Genomic DNA, 12267 nt, shown 5'->3' with positions numbered 1-12267 from the left:
ACACATCTACCTCACTCTCCTTCAATATAAAAGGGAGAGTTAAATGAAGAGATTCTGAATTTGCTGATATTTTTCCACATAGGGACAAAGCTTCTTCTCATTATAACTATTTCTAGAGTACAAATGCATGAATTCAGGATAAGTTTCTGATGATCTTTCCTATAACCGAAGTGCACATGCTTCTGTGTGGACTTCACAGATTACAGCTATGTTCCAGATTAAAGATCTGGATAAAAAAATGTATTGTTAAATTTTAAACTTGCCATCTGGTATCTGAAATATTTAGCTAAGTTTTAACAAGCATATTAGCATTAAAAATAAAAATAATTTCTTCATAAGCACGTCACTTGCAATAGTCTAATAGCCTTATAAAAGGTTGCCTACCTGGGAGATCACACCAATGAGAACACCTAGAGCCCCAAACTACAACAAGGCTTGTTCCTAAGTGGGTTTAGTTGATTCTTATATTAGCTAAACATAAGATACTATTTTATCCCTCTTTAATCTACCTTGTTGAGGGATTACATGGCAATTATTAGATCAGGAATACTATCACCCTCTGGGTCACTGGTAAAAATAAATATCCACTTGGCCTTGTGTGGGTTAGTCTGATCTGTGAATTGGTGAATAAAAGCAAATGTTAAGAGAAATGTTCTGTTCTACCTGCCCCATTACCCTAATGAGGACTGGATTTGATTTTTAAAAATAGAAATCACAAGAAAGACATCGAGATGTGATTTTTTTTTTTTAAACAATAGATTTCTGTTGCCAGTAGAGTGGGAATGACGAAACCTTCTTTCCCCCTTCAGATCTATTGCTGCCCTTGGCAAGTCTGACCTTTTTGTCAGGAATTTGAAAACTTCTTACAGAATACCTTAGGAGAAAAAACTCATTATAGTGTCCAGACAACTGAAAAAAATCTACATTTATTACTCCAGGAAAGCAAACTTTACAGCACTAGAATGGTATGGTATTTCTAGTTCATGTCAGTTATGTATTTGGAAAGTTCAATTTGAATGTTTTTCTTAAGGGACATTCTTTTATGACCTTAAACAATAATAGCACTGAGTTATTTAAGATGAAAACCATGTGTCAGTCATAAAGGAAAAGTAATACTCTTTTGCATTTGTACTTTGCTGTTCCATTTATAAAGCCCTCTCCTGAGACCTTGCATCTGACCCTCATTATAGTTCTGTGTGGAAGAGGTAGTTAAACTCTGAGAGATTCAGAGACTTTCCCAGTGTCATGCAGTTACTGGGAAGCATGAACATGACTGGGAATGTGTCTCAACTTCTGATTCTCAGTTCCTTTTTACCTCTGCACACATCCATACACTGGGCAGGTAAAATCCTAGGCCTGGAGGTCTCAGGAATATAGAAAGCAGGCTGATATCTGCTTCTTGGAGTTTCATTTCAATAAGAGGAAGCAGGACCAAAAACCACTCAAACACGGCAATATCAGAAAATATCCGACTTTTTGTAACCCCATAGACTATAGCCTGCCAGGCTCCTCTGTCCATGGGATTTTTCTAGGCAAGAATACTGGAGTGTATAGCCATTCTCTTCTCTAGGAATATCAGATCATTACAAGCAAAAAAGAAAAAATTAACTTGGGGTTGTGGGGGCAGGTACTTGGCTAATGTATCTAGGGTGGTCATGGAAAGTATATCAGCTAGGAATCATACATATCGAAAACCCAGTTTGTTTAAAGTCTAGGAACATTATCTCATATAATGAAACACGGAGGTAAGCTATTTTGGGGTTGGTTGACTCAACAATAAAACTGATTGTTTCTGAAAGTCTCTGTCTTTCTTCTCCAGATGTATGATGACTATTCCAGAGTTATCTGTGTCCCATTGCCTCTGAAAAGCCCGGTAAAAGCTTGTTTACCAAACCTTTTCCATCTTCATGTGAATTGCCTTACTTCCCTTTAAAGTCCCAACAACCCCCAATATCCTCTTCTGTCTTTAGCTGAAGATGGTATTTAAAGTAAGGATTTAGGCCATTTTGTCAAGTTACTCAGTTTTCCTACTTTCTCCCAAATAGACATGTTATTGTTCTTTTGTTTGATTTTCTCCTGTAACTCTCTCTCACTGTCTCATGTCCATCTAATTTCCAGACCAGCCAGAAGAACTTGCTGCTAAAGGGCTAAGTCACTTCAGTCATGTCTGACTCTGTGTGACCCCATAGACAGTAGCCCACCAGGCTCCTCTGTCCCCAGGATTCTCCAGGCAAGAACTCTGGAGTGGGGTGCCATTTCCTTCTCCAATGCATAAAAGTGAAAAGTGAAAGTGAAGTCACTCAGTCGTGTCTGACTCTTAGCGACCCCATGGACTGCAGCCCACCAGGCTCCCCAGTCCCTGGGATTTTCCAGGCAAGAGTACTGGAATGGGTTGCCATTGCCTTCTCCGCAGAAGAACTTAGAAGGGTAGAAAATCTCTTCTTCCCCAATGCTGTCTTCAAATGGTCCTATCCCAGTGAATCTTCCGAGCCTCATCTTCCACTTTAAACATTGGGAGGACCCAAGAATATTTTCTCTACCCACATTTTTTTTCTTTTTTCTTTACACCCTTTCCTAAGTAATCTCATTCAACCCCAAACCCTAAATTTCTTCATCTCAAACCTCTTCCTTGAGTTTCACCTTCTGATACCCTACTGTGCACTCAACATCCACACTTTGATGTGTAATAACCATCTCTAGCCTATATGGCTACAAGGGTACCAGTGTTTTCACTGGTCCTCAAATCTCCTTCTGTCCCATCCAGCCTCACTGCCACTCCCATTTTAGCATTTCCCATCTCGCTCATACAGGTGCTCAAGCCCAAAGCGTCAATACTTAATCTTTCTCTTTCTTACATACACTGAGTTCAGTCCAACAGTAAGCTTTATTGGTAGTATCTCCAGAACATACCTCTGGTCTGACCATTTCTCACCATCTACAAGACTAGCACAAACTACCACCTTGTCTCTCTGGACTATCAGCTCTTCTGTTTTCCCTTGAGAGTCCCTTCTATCATATCAAGCACAGTGATGTTTCAAAGAACAAATCAGGTCCAGTTGCTTCTACTTTTTAAAATTTTACAGTAGTTGCTCACTACACTTTGAATATAATTCCAACGCTGTCCTGGCAATTTGCTTCTTGAGCTTTCTGTCTTCTTCCACTTCTCTTTCTGACATCAACTCCTCTACTTCTCCCATTTTTTTTCATTCTACATTATTCTATTTTCTTTTCTTTATAGCATCTTTCTGTTCCTTCAAATTATCTTAATTACCAGTTTACTTGTCTGTTGTCTAAATCCCCACTTGAATGTCAGTTCCACAAGCATATTTTTCTTTCGCTCCCTGCTAGCCACCATGTACTTGGATTAATCACTACTACTTTGGAAGTACTAGTTAAATATGTTTACATCCTGTCTTCTCTTTTCTCACTTTCGGTAGAAATACAGATAAAAGAATTATTTTGCTTTCCCCTGAACTCTACTACATGAAGAAAACAACGCATCATTGCTGCTGCTGCTGCTGCTACTAAGTGGCTTCAGTCGTGTCCGACTCTGTGTGACCCCACAGACGGCAGCCCACCAGGATCCCCCATCCCTGGGATTCTCCAGGCATCATTACAACAAATTAAAATCAACATCAAACCCTACTATGGGGACATTAAGAATTGAAAGGATTTCTGGAGATTAGAACTGTACAGATCTCATGCAAAGGAGATGCCTCTGTTTAGTACCAGCCAACAGTTACCTGAAGGAAGATAAGTCTAGTGTGATGCTACATTTTAATATTTTAAGAAGTCCCAGGCTCACAGTCTTAAGTGATGTCTCTAGATTTATGCTGTTGTTGTTCAGTTGCCTGGTTGTGTCAGACTCTTTGTGACCTCATGGACTGCAGCACTGTAGGCCTCCCTGTCCCTCACCATCTCCCCAAATTTGCTAAAATTCATGTCCATTGCCTCAGTGATGCCATCCAGCCATCTTATCCTCTGATACCTTCTCCTTCTAAATACCTAAATATCTAATATCTAATTATCTCTAGATTTATAAATAATCTTAAATAACTCTGTTAAAAACATGTATGAAGACCAAACAGAACACATTTGCAGGGCAGTTTTACTTTGTGGGTTATCATTTTGCAGCTTTTACTATAGGATGATTTCATGATCAAGAAGAAAAAGTCAAAAGGAACTTAATTGAGTATCCTGGCCAATGATGAAGAGGGCAGTGAAATCCGTAGGCAACTCAAAGGCAACTCAACTTCACCAGTTTTAGAGTTTTATCCATAAATGGCTTGACTATGGATTTGGAGTTGGCCCAGTATATGGTCTGAAGCCGCAAACCTTCAAAAGGAGAGAGACATTTTGTCTTCCTGAAGGATACTGGTTTCTGTGGTCCATGAAAACAAAAATCACAGAGAAAAGGAAGGCAAAAATAGCTAAGATCTTTCCAGGTGGCTCAGTGATCAAGGATCTGCCTGCCAAGCAGGAGTCTCAGGTTCAATCCCTGGTCTAGGAAGATAGCCTGGAGATGGAAATGACAACCCACACCAGTATTCTTGCCTGGGAAATCCCATGGACAGAGGAGCCTGGAGGGCTACACCTGTGGGGTCACAAAAGAGTCAGACACGATGTAGTGACTAAACAACACCAACAACAAAAATAGCCAGAGACTTTCATAGGTAGAGGCAACCTGCACAGAAATTCAAATTCCTCACCTAAAGTTTGTGGAGTCTTGAAAACTCATATAATTCAACCTCACACTTGCCTTCTACTCCCTCATTCTGGGACCAGAAATGCACTAGGAATTTATCTTGAGAAATGTTTAAAATTATATTTATGTAAAGCAGTGAATATACATCTCCACTTCCATTTAGATAACCTACAAAGGCATCACGGTTTCAGTTCAGTTCCCTTCAATTTAAATAAGCAAACATTCTCTGGTACCTTTCTAAAGACTGTACATGGTGATTGTTGCTATAAAAATCTTTTGAATTAAAGGATGCATAGGTTTTGCCTATAATGAGAGGAATACATTTTCTTTCTCTTTTCTTCCATGTCACCTGGGATCACTCCCTCATCTTTGGGGCCACTATGGAGGAGGGTCCCAGAGAACCACTGGCAATTAGCAGCCTTCCATAGAGTATTGCGGGAGAAGGAAACGGCAACCCACTCCAGTATTCTTGCCTAGAGAATCCAGTGGACTGAGGAGCCTAGTGGGCTGCTGTCTATTGGGTCGCACAGAGTCAGACACGACTGAAGCGACTTAGCAGCAGCAGCAGTAGAATATTGCAATTTATTACATCCATTTTATATTTCTACAACCTTGGCTGCAAGCTTATGCAGGAGAAGAACCGAGTTTAAAGCTTCTCTTTTTCACTTCAAGGACCCAGGATGGGTTGGCCCTCCGGGATTTTCTCAATTATTCCATGTTGGTCCAAGGACCAGCCTAAAACTTTGGTTTGTGAAGGACACTTGCCACTGGGGTTTGTGCAGAAAAGGGCACAAATGGATGATTGGCCGAACTTCATTTGTTATTGCTGTCAGTCACTCAGTCATGTCAGACTCTCTGTGGACCCCATGGACTATAGCCTGCCCGGCTCCTCTGTCCATGGGTTTCTCCAGGCAAGAATACTGGAGTAGGTTGCCATTTCCTTCTCCAGGTCAAACTTCATACTTTGGTCATTATTCTTCCTAAGGTAGTAAGAAGAAAGCTCACTTTCCTTCATGGAAAAATCTATTATTTAGTCTGGCTGGCTGTGTTCAGAATTTTAGGGGAAACTCCAACAAAAGTTGCAGCTTCTAGGGAGCAAATTCTACAGAAAATGGTAACAGATTTGAAAGTCTGGGAGTTTGGGGGAGTCATGGCTTTTCTTAATGCTGTGAAATGTAAGAAAATCACAGTGGAGTATGTTCCACCTTGTTCCAAACTTTAAAACTGACAATGAAATCCACCACTAGAGAGAACTAATCTGCTTTTAAAATTTATTAAGACTGAGTTTCTCAGCAGGTGAAAATGGCAGGATATGCCTCAGAGCTGATAAGAATTGCCTCTCTGTTCAGAACAGGAAGAAAGAAAAGTGTAGGAAAAAGGCATACCTGGAACTCAGTGTGGGCCCCACACATACTGGAATTTTAGCCAACTTTAGTGAAATCCTGTGAATTATCAAAGCTCTTAATTAATGCACTTAGCACTTGTATTAGGCAAATTAGTCCTTTCAATCCCATTTATACTGAAGACAGAGGAATTAAATGGCTCAGAGTCATAGAATCTGAGAGAAACAGACTTGGCCAGAAGTCAGCCTTACCTGAGATTCTTTGCAGAATGAAACACAGGGCTTACTCCCACAGAATCCATTTCAGACAACTTCATTTATGATGTTTTGACAAGAATCCCTTCTGCTCCTTCTGAAGAATGACTGGGAGCCTGTAGAATAGAGCTAGAATCAATGAGAATGAAGACTTTGTTTCAGTTTCAACAGAAAAGCAGGACCCAGAAATTTCAGATGACCTCACTAGAGCTAAGTTTTATTTTCACACCTGCCAAGAAAGTAAAGAAGACTTAAGACCCTAGACTGTCTCATTAGGCAGCTTCATAGTTCATCACATTTGATTCTTTGCTCTCAACAACCCTGTGACAGAGATCTATTAACTCCATTTTACAGATGAGTAAGCCACAGCTCAGAGAGGTTAAATAAATACCTGAAGCTAATAAGTGACATTTCTGTGATCTGAAATGGTCCCAGAGTCCATCTTCTTTGCAAGACACTGTTTAACTTCTGCATAACAGTTAACAAGCTGTGTAACCTTGGAAAAATCATTTCACCTCTCTGGATCTCCATAAAATTGAAGGAGTTGGAATAATATCTTGGCAGATCTAAGATGTCTGTGGCTCTGGAGGGGAGGTACTTTTCCATTTGACACATTAGAGAGCAACCCTCTACAGAACTGTGGAGCATCTGAAATTTCATCCCACTTGAAAGCCAAAAAGTGAGCCTGCCACTGCTCCACACCTCTTGGCAGAAAACATGTGATTCCCGGGTCAGAGACAAAGGGTTTTACTGTTCACAGCACAACAGGCTCAGGAGTTTCATGGTTGTATCAGTGCCTCTTGCTCTCCAAGTCCTACAAAGGTCATGTGAAGGGCCCCTAGTGGGTGCTGCACAGAGTGGGTTTGGGTCACTGCTGAGGACTCAGGCTTAGGAAGCCCCTAGTGTTGTAAGAGGCTGCTTACAAGCCTATTTAGCAAGTCTCCCCAACATTTTCCCCAGAGGGAGAAAGACTACTCAGTCAGGAAACAAATCTGCCTTTTATCTTAGAAGGAGACACTACCACTCTCTTTCAAAGTTGTTTGCTGCACAGACATCCTTGAAAGAACTTTCCAGAACAAAAGTTGATAGAAGATGTGTAGAAACTCCAGGAGGAATCACCTCTCAACAAACTGCGTACTGAAAACTGAATTGCTGTGGCCGGGTTAGAGACTTCGGTTTTTAGTTCACATCAGAGCTAGTCAAGCAAAACTTAACTGGAAGTTTACTCTGTGTCAGGCACTAAGTTAAACATGGTAGATAAAGAGATGGAAGACAAATTCACAGGCAAAATTATCCCACTGGAAATAAGGCCTGGATAATGTGTAGCCCTTCCCTAGTGCCTCAGTTGGTAAAGAATCTGCCTACATTGCAGGAGACCCGGGTTTGATCTCTGGGTTGGGAAGATCCCCTGGAGAAGGAAATGGCAACCCACTCCAGTACTCTTGCTTGCAGAATTCCATGGACAGAGGAGCGGGGCAGGCTACACTTTATGGGATTGCAAAGAGTCAGACATGACTGTGCAACTAACTTCATGTGTAGCACAGGTTAATAAGTGAGCAAATAGGCATATTTAAGATAACTTTTGGGTTAGAGAAAGTTGACACTTGAGCCAAGTCTTTAGAATTTCCAAGAGTTTGGGGATGTGGAGAGATGAGATGCTAGGTAGAAGGAATGGATTGAACAAAATGGGTGCTGAAAGATGTTTATTGTTGTTCAGTGCTAAGTCATGTCCAACCCTTTGCAACCCCATGGACTGCAGCATGCCAGGCTTCTGTCTTCCACCGTCTGGAAGTTTGCTCAAACTCATGTCCATTGAGTTAGTGATGTTATCTAACTATCTCATCTTCTGCCACCCCCTTCTCCTTTTGCCTTCAATCTTTCCCAGCATTGGGGTCTTTTCCAATGAATCAGTTTTTCACATTGGGTGACCAAAGTATTGGGAAGATGTTCCTAAACATAAGAAGTTCTGCCTTCTGGAGAAAGACATGGCAACCCACTCCAGTATTCTTGCCTGGAAAATCCCATGGACAGAGGAGCCTGGTGGGCTACAGTCCATGGTGTCCCAAAGAGTCAGACACAACTGAGCAACTTCACTTTTCATAAGTAGATAGTACAGTTACCTGCCTCTTATTTCATTTAGCATAATGCCCTTAAGGTCCATCCACATTGTTGTAAATAGTATTTCCTTCTTTTGTATATGTACATATATAAGATATACATCACATGTATTTCAGAGACACTGACCTGTAATTTTCTTTTTTGTAGTTTCCTTGTCTGGTTTTGGTATCAAAAGTAATGCTGGCCTCATAAAATGAGTTTGGAAAAGTTTGAGAAGGTAATTCTTTACATGCTTGGTAGAATTCACCAGTGAAGCCATCTGGTCCTAGATTTTTTATTACTGATTCAATTTCCTTTATAGTAATTGGCCTATTGTTTTTTTAAATTTCTTCACAATTCAGTCTTAGAAGGTTGTGTGTTTCTAGGAATTTAGCCATTTCTTCCAAATTGTGCATTTTGCTGGCCTTACAGTGTTTCATATAAGTCTCTTAAAATCCTTTGTATTTTCATGTTACTGAATATCATATCCCTTTCTTCATTTCTGATTTTGAGTCCCCTTTTTTCCTTGGTGAGTCGAGCTAAATGTTTATTATCTTTTGAGAAAAAAAAAAGCTATTAGTTTCATTGAAATTTTCTATTGCCTTTTCAGTCTCCATTTCATTTATTTCTGCTGTTTGAAATTTCCTTCCACTAATTTTGGGCTTAGCTTGTTCATTTTCTAGCTCCTTAAGGTGTAAAGTTAGGCTGTTTATTTGAGATCTTTTCAGCACTGTTTTGGTTGCATCCCCTAAGATTTGGTTTGCTGTATAGTTGTCCCTCAGTCTTGGTGGGGGATTGGTTCTAGGACCCCTAGAACATCCATGGATGCTCAAGTCCCTTATTTACAATGGGGTAGTTGCATATAACCTATGCACATCTTCCCATACACTGATGGGGTGGAGAGGGAGGTGGGAGGGGGGACCGGGATGGGGAATACATGTAAATCCATGGCTAATTCATTTCAATGTATGACAAAAACCACTGCAATGCTGTAAAGTAATTAGCCCCTAACTAATAAAAATGAATGGAAAAAAAAATAAAATAAAAATTGAGAAAAAAAAATAGATTACTTATGTAACTGAATACAATGTAAATGCTATATGAAAAGCTGCCAGCATGTGGCAAATTCACGTTTTGCCTTTTGGGACTCTTTGGTACTTCTGAATTTTTTTTGATCCATGGTTAGTTCGATCTGTGAATACAGAACCCACAGATGTGAATGGCCAACGATATTGCCATTTTCAAGTTTTTTTTTTTTTCCTCTTGATTTCTTCTGTGACCTCAGTGGTTGCTGAGTCGTATGTTTTAATTTCTACATATTTGTAAATTTTCCAGTTTTCTTGAAACTGATTTCTAGTTTCATATTTCTTTGGTCAGAAAAGATGTTTGATATAATTTCAGTTTTCTAAATTTATTAAGACTTGTTTTGTGGCCTGATATGTGATCTGCCCACTTATGCTTATTTAGTCCATCTGGTCAAACACATCATTTAAGACCAATGTTTACTTACTGATTTTCTGTCAAAGGAAGATTTATTCACTGATGAAAGTGGGGTAGTGTAGTCCCCTACCAATATGGTATTGCTCCCTCTCCCTTGAGATATGTTAATATTCGCTTTATATTTACAAAGGTTATCTCCTCTTGTGGACGGATCCCTTTATCAGCATCGAATGGTCTTCTCTGTCCTTTATTGCAGTCTTTGTTTTAAAGTCCATGTTGTCTAAGTATAGCTGTTCTGCATCTCTTTTGATTTCCATTAGCAAGGGCTGTCTTTCTCCTTTCTAGTCCATTGTGTCCCTAGAGCAGAGTCTTGTAGGCTGCCTACAGGTGGGTCTTGGCTTTAAGCTATTCTCTTTTGATCAGAGAATTTAAATAGTCACTGATAGATAGGGACTTACTGCCATCTTGTCTTCTGGCTGCTGTTCCTTTGTTCTTGCTCCTTCCTCTTCTCCTATGATGACAGTTTTGTGTAGTTGTCTGATGCTTACATTCTTTTGCTTACTCTAGGTTTTGCTTTGTGGATACCACGAGACTTACATAAAATCTAACAGTCTATTTGAAGCTGATAACAACTTAAATTCAAATGCATTTTACCTCTCCTTATCCACATTCTGTTTCTGACATCATAACTTACATCTTTGATTCTTCAGATCTCCTTGCAGCCCAAGGAACTCTCATCAGTCCTGGGTGTTCACTGGAATGAATGATGTTGAAAATGAAACTCCAGTACTTGGGCCACCTGATGCAAAGAGCTGACTCATTTGAAAAGACCCTGATGCTGGGAAAGATTGAGGGTGGGAGGAGAAGGGGACGACAGAGGATAAGATGGTTGGATGGCATCACTGACTTGATGGACATGGGTTTGGGTGGACTCTGGGAGTTGGTGATGGACAGGGAGGTCAGGCGTGCTGCAGTTCATAGGGTCACAAAGAGTCAGACACAACTGAGTGACTGAACTGAACCTTACGTATCATTAACAAATTGTTATACTTATAAAGCCTTTGCATTATGAGGATATCTATAGAATAGTTTATATAGTTTATTTGCTTTATGGATATAATAAAACATTATTAGTTATTTTTACTTTTGTTTAACTTTCACACTAGTTATAAGTACCTTTCATTAGATTAGTCTGAATTTATATTTACTTTTACCATTGAGATTTACAATTTCATATATCTTCCTATTATTAAGTAGTGCCTTTGCATTTCAGCTTAAAAAATTCCCTTTAACATTTCTGTAAGGCCAGTCTAATGGTGATAAACCTCTTTAGCTTTTCCTTGTCTGGAAAATTCTCCCTCCTTTAGTTCTGAAGGACGGCCTTGCCAGATAGACTATTCTTGAAGGGCAGTTTTATTCTTTTAGCACTTTACAGGCTAGAAGAGAATGGCCTGATGTTGTCAAAGCTTCTCCTGAAAAATCTGCTGCCATCCTTATGGGGAGGAGGAGGAGGTGGTTCCCTTGTACATAACAAGCTATCTTTTGCTGCTTTTAAGATTCTTTCCTTGTCTTTAACTTCTGGCAGTTTAATTGTAACATGTCTTGGCATGGGTCTCTTTGGGTTGAGTTGCTGAGCACTAACTTTGCATTTCCTCATTCTTCTCAGTAAGGTGGCTGTTGTCCACATCACCCTCACTTTGTAACAGAGGTTCAACAACTTGCCCATACAATTTTAGTCAACTGAAAGGCCAAGACTGAAACTCAGTACTAATTACAGACTGAAAATTTCTCACCTACATGTCGTGATCCTGCTTCACATTCCAGAAATGAGCAAAGTATCTTTATCATGCTTAGCTTTTTTATTACTAATTGCCAGTTTATTACTTGAAACCCTTATAAAAGCATATGGGGTTTTTGGTTTTGTTTTGGTTTTTTTTTTTTGCCTTTTTAGATAGAATGATCCTGAGAAGACTGCGTTTTTCCACAAGAGGCTATGTTTCTGCCCCTAGCAGATTTAGAGATGGTTCTTCCTGGATACAGAAAAAATAAGGTCATGTCTCCAGGTCACCACTGTCAACTTCTACAGAGTGACAGTGATATATAACATGCTGTTATTTATACTTTGTCTATTTCCTCTTCTGAGTCTTACATATTCAATGCTTTGTACTGTTAATAGTAACATATGACATAATTGTAAATATTCAGCTTTTTGATATCTTTTATATTTTGAAATATCCCCTTTAAAATAAACTTATTAAATATTAAAAAAAAAAAAAAAGAAGTTCTGCCTTGTGAAAATGTCAAGTATGGAACAAGGAGATGGGCTGCATGTTCTCAGCTAAGTCAGCAAGGCCTGGGAATGAAGCGTCTTGTACACAAGAATGCTTAGATAATCATCCTGAAAAAAAAAAAAAAATAGAGCGACTGG

The sequence above is a fragment of the Odocoileus virginianus genome, chromosome 2 (genome assembly GCF_023699985.2).
Source record: "Odocoileus virginianus isolate 20LAN1187 ecotype Illinois chromosome 2, Ovbor_1.2, whole genome shotgun sequence".
In the NCBI taxonomy this organism is placed as follows: Eukaryota; Metazoa; Chordata; class Mammalia; order Artiodactyla; family Cervidae; genus Odocoileus; species Odocoileus virginianus.
This window is presented reverse-complemented; position numbering follows the sequence as displayed.